This window comes from Silene latifolia, chromosome 11 (assembly GCF_048544455.1).
Source record: "Silene latifolia isolate original U9 population chromosome 11, ASM4854445v1, whole genome shotgun sequence".
Classification (NCBI taxonomy): Eukaryota; Viridiplantae; Streptophyta; class Magnoliopsida; order Caryophyllales; family Caryophyllaceae; genus Silene; species Silene latifolia.
Window position 1 is genome coordinate 148,222,647 of NC_133536.1, and position 10,052 is coordinate 148,232,698.

The following is a 10,052-nucleotide window of genomic DNA, read 5'->3' on the forward strand; positions in this document are numbered from 1 at the left end:
TAACTCTTAGATCACTAAAATGAGAGAATCACTAGCTAACCCTTACGATGAATAATAAGCGAGGATATATGTTTGGGAGGGTAGAACTACCTAAAAGATCCTAACCGTCATAAGGATCAATGTTTGTGCTACCTTCTGCATGCTCTGTGTTGATTACTTGCTTGAATTGTCTGATTAACTATCTAACTTAGCATGTATACGCGCTATCCCTAGCTAGCATCTTAGAACGGACCCCAACCTAGGAATACCGCTGTTTTTCATCTAGATGGTGAGATCAAGTAAGAGACCCATGGAAATGACCAAGGAAGAAGTTGCAGAAGTAGAAAGGAAGAAGAGATTCAAGAAGTGGCTTTGGGATCACCCTAACAAGATAAGAAGGATTAAATCGGCACACCAAAATCGGACTAATGACTGGGAAGATGAGGCCAATAATTTTCACTTCACCCGCCGGGAGAGGAACCCCAAGCTAGAAGCTGCTACAAAGAAAAAGGACAATGCTCGAGCAAACTTCTGTGGCAATGGCCCAATTTTCTTCTTCGAGAGGCGGACTACCCAAACTTTATCAGAGTTTGTGAATGGAGATTTAAGGAATATAATGTACCACCCGACCGGAAGGTAGAGTTCGCCACCACCAAGCGATAGGGAAGGCGAATTATGGTGGAACCGCATCTTAGCCGAGGGAGATCAAGAGAACCATTACTATGATTGGTATGAGTTCAAGTTAGCACTCAATGCCTGTGCCAGAGCAATCGAGAAGGGAGCAAGATTTCTGTACTAGATAGAGACTAGGAAACCTAAACCCTAGCTCAGCCTACCGTAGGTTTAACTACGTTCTTTTATGCTAGTTATAGATTTCTTTGTAACCGCCACCTAATGAAGCTACTTAGTGTTAGCTTGTAACAAGGAAGTTAACAATGAATTCGTTCTTGTTCTTCTTGTTTTGTTCTACTTTTGTCTCACTTCTGGTTTGTGCATGTATTTTCTTTTACTTGTGCTGATGATACCACACCTCGAGCAGATGACAGTAAAAAGAAGCAACGGGAATGGAAACGGAAATCCCCAAGAGGACTTACGGAGACAAGGATATGAGGAGGCTATGACTCAGATGGCTGCTCAACTAGCTGCATCACAAGTAACAATCACGCGCCTCTTGAACAACCAGAACCAACCAACTGCAACTGCAACCGGCAACTGCAACCAGAACCAACTGGCAACCAAACCAGGCAACCAGAACCAGAACCAGAACCAACACCAACACCATCCCTCCGCTTTCGATCAGTTCTCAAAGCATCGACCTCCATCTTACTATGGCTCCGACGATCCTAATGATCTTGCAAATTGGCTAGCGGAAATGGAGAAACTGCTGAGGCTAAGCCACACTCCCGAAGAGGAAAAGATTGAGATAGTATCCTACTACCTCAAAGGAGCAGCGAACGATTGGTGGACAATCGCTCAAGAAGCTTTCAAGACAACCCCTGGATACGGATGGAACGAGTTCAGAGCCAGCCTCGAGAAGAAATACTATCCTCCATCTATGAAGCATCAGAAGGAACAGGAGTTCCACAACCTAGAGATGGGAGCTATGACTCTTACTGAGTACACTCGCAAGTTTGATGAACTCTCCAAGTTCGCCAAGAGACTGGTACCAGATGAGGAGACGCGCATCAATCAGTATGTGCGTCAAATGGAGCCCAGTTTGAACCAGTTGATGGTGGGGCATGACTTCCCAACTTTCCAAGCTACCTACGAGAAAGCCATGGCCATTTTTGCTGCCATCCAAAATGCGGACAAGAAGAAGAAGAAAACCTTTACCCCTACAGTGTCCCATAACAGTTTCATTCAGAAACCCCTTTACCAAAGACCTCTCTATCAGAAACCTCTTTATCAGAAACCTCGTCATCAAAAACCTTTTCACCAAAAGTCAAAACCTTTTGCCAGGAAATTTCAGTCTAACTTATCAAACAAGATCTTTCCCAAGGGCAATACCGGTAATGACGACACCCAGGGCTCAACTTCAAAGTGTTATCTATGCAAACAGGCTCGCACCCGGCAAACGATTAACGGAAACCCATCATCCGCTTTTTCTCAGAAAGAGGAAGGTCACAAGTCTTACGTCTCCCCCAAGAAGACGGAACCCCACCGATTCGGGGAAGGGCTTACATGATGATCGATGGTGGAGAAGAGGAACAAGCCGATACAATCACTGGTAAATTTCTGGTTAATTCTTGTATGGCTTTCATATTGTTCGACACAGGAGCATCTCTATCACATGTATCACCAACCTTCGTAGCTAAGGCTAAACTTCCAAATCCCGAAGCAATCCATGCATCCATTGTGATTCCTAACGGTCAGACCTTAAACTGCAAAGCGAGGTACCGGGGCGTTCCTGTTATCATCCTTGGTTCGACCTTTCCGGCTAACCTCATCAGCCTCGACTTACCTGGTTTCGACATCATTTTGGGAATGGATTGGCTAGCAAAGTACCACGCCAAGTTTGAGTGTAGAGACCAAAAGATTTCACTAAGGAACTCGCTCGGAGCAAGAGTAACTTATAGAGGTTACATACCGAACACTCGAGTTAAGGTCATCAATGCTATGAAGCTAGCGAGCCAGATGCGTAAAGGAGAACATACCTTCTTGTGCAACATAAATTCCATAGGAGGGGAAAAGCTCAGGATCGAGGACATACCCGTAGTCCGGGAATTTCCTGAGGTATTTCCCGAGGAATTACCAGGAATATCACCAGAGCGCGATGTAGAGTTCTCAATCGACTTAGTGCCAGGCACTGCACCGATTTCAAAGTCACCATATCGTATGGCCCCAAAAGAGTTGCAAGAGTTGAAGATTCAACTAGGGGAGCTCATCGAAAAGGGTTTCATCCGACCAAGTGCATCACCATGGGGAGCACCAGTGCTATTTGTGAAGAAGAAAGATGGGAGTATGAGGATGTGTATCGACTATCGCGACTTGAACAAGGTCACCATTAAGAACCGATACCCTTTACCACGTATCGATGATCTTTTCGACCAATTGAAAGGAGCGGGAGTATTCTCCAAGATCGATCTCAGATCTGGTTATCATCAAATTCCAGTAAGAGAAGAGGATATTCCGAAGACGACTTTCGAACCGGATATGGTCACTATGAGTTTAACGTAATGCCTTTTGGTTTGACCAACGCACCAGCAGTGTTCATGGATCAGATGAATCGCACGTTTAGAGAGTACCTAGATAAGTGTGTCGTTGTCTTTATCGATGACATCTTAATATACTCTAAAACTATGTTCGAACACGAGGTTCATCTTCGCGCAGCTTCTCGACAAGTCATGCAACAACAAAAGTGGTATGCAAAACTGTCCAAGTGTGAGTTTTGGCTAAAGGAAGTGGCATTTCTGGGACATATCATAACAGATCAGGGAGTAAAAGTAGACCCCGCCAAGATCAAGGCCGTGGAAGAATGGCAATCCCCAAAGAATGTCTCTGAAGTCCGAAGTTTCTTGGGTTTAGCAGGCTACTACCGAAGATTTGTCCAAGACTTTTCAAAGATCGCCAGACCTATGACCAAACTTTTGCAGAAGGAGTCTAAGTACATTTGGACCGAAGAGTGTGAGAAGGCCTTCCAGGAGCTAAAAGCCCGACTCACCTCAGCCCCAATCCTAACTTTACCAACCGATGGAGAAGAGTACGACGTCTACAGCGACGCATCCTTAAATGGTCTAGGATGTGTGCTAATGCAGAAAGGGAAAGTGATTGCTTATGCGTCTCGACAGTTGAAGGTGCATGAGAAAAATTATCCAACTCATGACCTGGAGCTAGCAGCTGTAGTTTTTGCCTTGAAGATTTGGAGGCATTATCTATATGGAGTTAGATGTAACTTCTACACGGACCACAAGAGCCTCAAGTATATTTTCACCCAGAAGGAGTTAAACATGAGACAAAGGAGGTGGTTAGAACTCATCAAGGACTACGACATTGAGTTACAATACCATGAGGGGAAGGCAAATGTCGTCGTCGATGCCCTGAGTAGGAAGACAGCTCACGGGCTAGTACGAGACTTAGAGAAGTTGGAAGTTGAGGTTGTGAATAAAGGAAAGTTAACCTTAAATGTCATGGCTGCTGAACCCGATTTGTATCATGAACTTAGAGCTCTACAATGGGAAGATCCAGAGTTAGTAAAGATCAGAGAGGGTATACCACAGGGAAGATCCGAAGGATTCGAAATCTATCCAGATGGGAGCTTGAGATTTAAAGGAAGATGGTGTGTGCCTCATTATGAAGCCATTCGCAAGAAGATCTTGTGGGAAGCACACAGTTCGAGATATTCCATTCACCCAGGATCTGATAAGATGTACAAGGATTTGAAGCTACAATATTGGTGGCATGGGATGAAGAGGGATGTGGCAGAATATGTTGCCAAATGCTTCATTTGCAGAAGGTGAAGTTCAAACACCAAAGACCTGGAGGCCTACTACAACCCTTGGACATTCCAGTGAGGAAGTGGGATTCCATCTCCATGGATTTTGTAATGGGACTACCACGAACCCAAAGTAACAAGGATGCGATTTGGGTAGTTGTCAATAGATTGATAAAGGTGGCACACTTCATTCCGATACGAGAGACTTGGAGCATGGAGGAACTGGCAAAATCTTACCTGAAGGAGATCATTCGACTACATGGAGTGCCAAAGGACATCGTATCTGACAGAGACCCTCGTTTTGTTTCACACTTCTGGGGAAGACTACAGGAATGCATGGGGAGTAAACTCAACTTGGGCACCGCATTTTATCCTCAAACAGACGGACAAACGGAGAGGACAATCCAAACGCTAGAAGATATGTTGAGGGCATGTGTCCTAGAATTTAATGACAGTTGGGAAAAACAGCTACCCTTGATAGAGTTCTCCTACAACAATAGTCACCATGCGAGTTTGGGTTGTGCACCTTTCGAAGCACTTTACGGAAGAAAGTGTCGAAGTCCAGTATGCTGGGATGATGCCAGCGATCATCTGACACTAGGACCTCAGACTATTCAAGACCAGATTGAGCAGATTAAGATTATCCGAGAAAGACTCCAAGCAGCGCAAGATCGACAGAAAGCCTACGCCAATGAACACCGAAGACCGATCGAGTTTCCCGTGGGAGATCATATTTTCCTAAAGGTATCACCAATGAAAGGAGTAAGACGATTTGGCCTAAAAGGGAAGCTCGGCCCAAAGTACATCGGACCATACGAAATCTTGGAGAGAGTTGGCAAAGTGGCCTATCGTTTAGCACTACCACCAAACCTATCAAAGGTGCATAACGTGTTCCACGTGTCCCAGCTACGGAAGTATAGAAGCGACCCATCACATGTCCTTACACCTGATGTAGTCGCTATCGAACCCAACCTTCTTTACTCTGAAAGACCGGTGGAGATTCTGGCCCGAGAGACCAAGACACTCAGGAAGAAGTCGATACCTTTGGTCAAAGTTCGATGGCTAAGTCAAAACCTCAACCATGCTACTTGGGAGACCGAAGAGTCCATGCGCGAAAGATACCCCGAACTTTTTGATTAGGTAGGTTGCACCTCTATGGTTATCGTGAATTTCGAGGACGAAATTCTTTTAAGGGGGATGTACTGTAACACCCCGTGTTTTTAATCGCATATTTACATAATTAATTACGATATTATAATCTTAGAAGAGAAACTTGAAATTTCTTTCAATACCTTTTAGCCTTCGAAACAATCATTATATAAGTTACGACATTTCACTCGCGCGTAACTTTAATCCATCTTCGTATTTTGGCCCCTATTTACTCATCCGGACTCCGATTGAGGTGAAACAAAAGCCTAAATTTATTATTTTTCCGAGCCCGACACCATGGTAATATTTTCATTAGCCTTTAACAACTTTAAAATCTCAAACCTGCTCGGTTGTGCAAGGAGCCTTCATAAAATCATGGTGTTTATAATCAATTCTATGATGACTTTGCAAACAAACAAAGGTTTTGTTTTTACCTCCCATATTTAAGAAATGGCAGCAGCTTGTGACCCTTTCTTTCACCCCAATACATCCATTCTTATGAGGAGTCTAATCCTTCATGAGCTTTTGTTTCTTTCTTCACCCTTGTGCATGGACTAGACCTCACTCTTACACAAAACATGACCATTGTCCTTTGTGATGGTTTCCACTAGCATGCAAATGATCCGTGAACTTAAACACATGGAGTGAGTATTTTTGACATCCTATTTAAAGCACCTAAGTTCACTTATTTCACACCTTGCTCCACTTAGTTGCATACTCACATCTTCCATATCCCACAAAGCCTAAGTTAAAACTTGTATACTTTTCATTCCCTTTTTCTTTCCTAACTCTTCCTTGATTATAATTACTAGATTAATTAAGTAGATACTTTATTACTAACTTGTTTGTTATTTTGTTGTTATCATGGAATCAAATTAGAGGAGAAAGAGGAAGAGCCTGTTGATCTGAGCATCTTTGATTACATACAAGACCCGGACAACCTTTAAGGTAACCTAACCTAACCCTATGCCTCGTAATTGTAGAATACTAGTAATCTAGTCAGGAGGCAAATAGACATATCTTGGTAGGATAAGTCTTTCTAACTAGTGTCATATATGTATTTTTAGTGCAACATAATATTGCTTGTTACATGCATGTTGTTGTCCACCTTAAATAAATCACTTAAATAAATTATTATGTGGAAATTGACAATGTGCCAATCATGTCTATAAGCTTAATAATTGTGTCATCACCTCACATGAGAAATATACCTTTGAATAATTTTTTTTTATATGCACTCACATGTTGGATCCACTAAAACAAAGTCAAAATGAAAATTTGTATGCATATGCTAACTCGTATGAAAAATGATGAAACTTCTTATTTGCACTAATTTCGTTTCATGCATGATATAGAGTTGAAATTTTTATATGTTTTACCTTCTGATTTATAGGATTTTTAGGCGCAGACCTTGCATCGATACGATTTTTATTTTATTTTATAAAATTCCTACAAGCCTGAATAATGTACGAAATTCAGTAATTTATGTACCCTTTTAAAAATCATAAAAAAATTTACAGGAGTTCCATTATATTATGAGGAATAACCTGGCAAAATATTGTAAGAAAATACTTAGTTTAGGACCCTTTTCGAAAATAAACAAAAAGGCCGCTCTATGGTCTAATACGATTTTAATATCTTAAATTTATTTGGTGAAGCTACTTTATAAAAATAAAGTTTTATTCAAGTGTAATACAGCAAGGAGAATATACAAATACCTTATTAAAATAATTATATTAAATTATTCAGTTTTGAACTAAAACTACCTTGCTTAGTTATTTTAATAACTGTTTTAAGAGTTTAAGTAAATTTTATTCTAAAAACCGTTTTAGAAACAACCTTTAAAGATCTTAACAAGTGTAAAAGTGATTCTTAGCAATTTTTATGAAATTATTAAATTTTGGACTCAAATGCCTTTGAAGGTTTTATTTTAAAATACTTGTCTTCACCTTCAAATTTTAAGTAAATCAATATAATATTTATAAGGACCTTATTTGAATATTAAATAAAACTTAAGGACTTGTCTCTAGTCATGCCTTGACTAATTAAAATATTAGTTAAGCTGTGAGTTGACTATGACGACCTTGGTTAACCATTGACTAATTAATTAGTCAAGAGTTACTAAGTCAAAGTAAATTTATACTTGAAAATAATATATCTAGTAATTCCAATCCTTGAATAACGAATTAGAAATAATGAATACTTTCTAATATATTACTTGAATAAGATGTTCCAAATCTCATACACTACCCGGTTAAGATTAATACCCATGAAATTCTCATGGGGTAAAAGCGTTTTCCACGGCTTGGACTAGGGCTGCGGGAGTCTCAGTAAGTCCGATATCATTTTACCGCCATGTTATCCTAGCTGCCGAACATGCCACTTAAATGGGACCTCCGAATCGGTATGCTATTTCCGGTTATCTTGGGTATGCCCCTTGAATGGGACCTCTCGAGCCAAGTGTCTTGCATTGTTTTGTCGATATGTTGGGATGGTCCGCATATCGATGTATCATCGTCTCTATGAGACACATGTGAGTCTTTCGTGCTATATGTTGGGCGCTACCTTGGTAAGTTTTAGGGATCGACGTGTCGGAAGAATGCTTAGAGAGCTTATGCTATACAAGTACGGACAGCATATCCCGAAGCTGCGTGTGGAGGGATTGTCGTTAGGATAGTAGTCGACCACCGCCACCGAGGAGTGCGTGTTCCAAGAAGTGTGGAGTGGGTATATGCGCATATATTGACAGGAGCTTGATCAGCTTTACTACCTTTCAGATATCTTGGCAAATATTATTTCACGGTTGCGATCGTGTGCAGACCTTGACAGTTATGATTGTCTTGGTGCCTCGAAGTGTATGGGACATGTCACTTAAATGGGACCTCTGAGTCCATTCATTAGCCGTCTGTTCTTCCCCACGATTCTGGTTGCTAAACCAAGTCAATTTAGTCGTCCGGTCCTATTGAGCACTAGGGGTGAGATGTAAACCTCCTAGTATCGATATGATCGACGGGATTGATGCTCCCACTCGTACTCAAGGTGAGATGCAAGCCGTGAGTATGCGTGTGACATTAGTAGTCACGTCTCGTGCTTTTTATGAAGAAAATAAATATTTTAAAAAGAAATGACTACAAGTTTTTATCCGCATAATATCTACTTGGATTTACTATATGTTGATTTATATAACATGTTGTTGAACAATGTCGTTATTCCACATATTTACTATGTCATATGCCAATATGAACCAATGTGTTACTTCATGTACATATCACATGTGTGCATGTCGATTTTGTAATGTGACTGGAGTTGTATGTTTGACCGCCTAATTGCATTACTAATATTCTCCATGATAAGAGGCCGTTGATAGAGGACGGTTAGGTTACTCCCACTAAGTGGGGCAGTTTTATTTTAATGATGTTTCAGGTAACATGGATCTTGAAGACTTGGACTTAGGAGGGGACTGTCGAGAGAATAAAACATCTTATGTTGATCTTTCATGAGTTTATGTAGCACACTTTTTTTAAAGTCGGACCTTGCTTTAATTTGTAATTCGGATATCAGACCTTGTTTTATGTTCTAAACATCCAGTTTTATGAATCAACTCAATATGAGTTGACGGTTTTAAATTTTACTGATTTTTATGACTTATCTTTCTTTCCGCTTTCGTTAATTAAGTCATTAGAGAAACTGGGTTGTTACAATAAGCAAGGAACAAGGACAAGTTGGGAGTACAAGAGTAATTTCCAAGGAAAAGAAAAAAGGATTTAGAAGAAGGAATAAGCATCAAGAAGTAAAGAATAAGGCAAGGTACACAACGAATGAGGGATATCTTCGGGGAAGTGACACGTCTGTCGCGTACCTGTCAAAAATAACCAACTGGCTCTAACTAATATAGCTAGGGAAGTCGGGTCGAATCCACAGAGAGGTAGGAATTTGTCAGCTAAATCTAAGTTCGTCAAGGTAACCAAATTGGGGGTTTATAAAATGTAATTTTCTAAACTAAAGAGAATAAGGAGAAGAGAATAAAAGGGAGGAAATAAACAGATAGAGAAGAACAGCTAAGACAAACGGTTCACCATAATCATCCGGTCAAGTAATCTAGGTCTCAGGTCAATGCAAATACGGTCTAAGGGGTAGCGAACGTCACCTTTCGGTCCCTAATTCACCCTAAAGTGTAAACAGCTTAACTTTCGCCCTCACTGCAATACTCTATTGTTCGCCACTAGTCTCGCCTTTTCCAACCTTTCGGTCCAGGTCAAGGATCACTAAGAATTAAAGGTCTAATTGCGTCGACTCAATTAGGCGGTTACAATTAATCGTAGCATTTAACCAACAAAGACAAGATACAAAGATTAACCTAGTAAATCGATTACTCTCCCTTCATATTATGGATCCCCTATAGTCTTAGCATAAGAAAATTAGCTACTCATAATCATTGAATTATCAATGACAACAAACAGATAATTAAAACTAGTCATGATGATGAAACTAA

General features: G+C 40.7%; 1 long non-coding RNA gene across 1 annotated transcript; it reads left to right on the forward strand.

Moving 5' to 3' along the window:
• The first annotated feature begins 6,271 nt into the window (after positions 1–6,271).
• Positions 6,272–9,115, forward strand: LOC141615128 (uncharacterized). Its single transcript, XR_012529643.1, has 3 exons — positions 6,272–6,317; positions 6,440–6,508; positions 8,984–9,115. It is a non-coding gene; the product is annotated as an uncharacterized LOC141615128 (long non-coding RNA).
• The last annotated feature ends 937 nt before the right edge of the window (positions 9,116–10,052 follow it).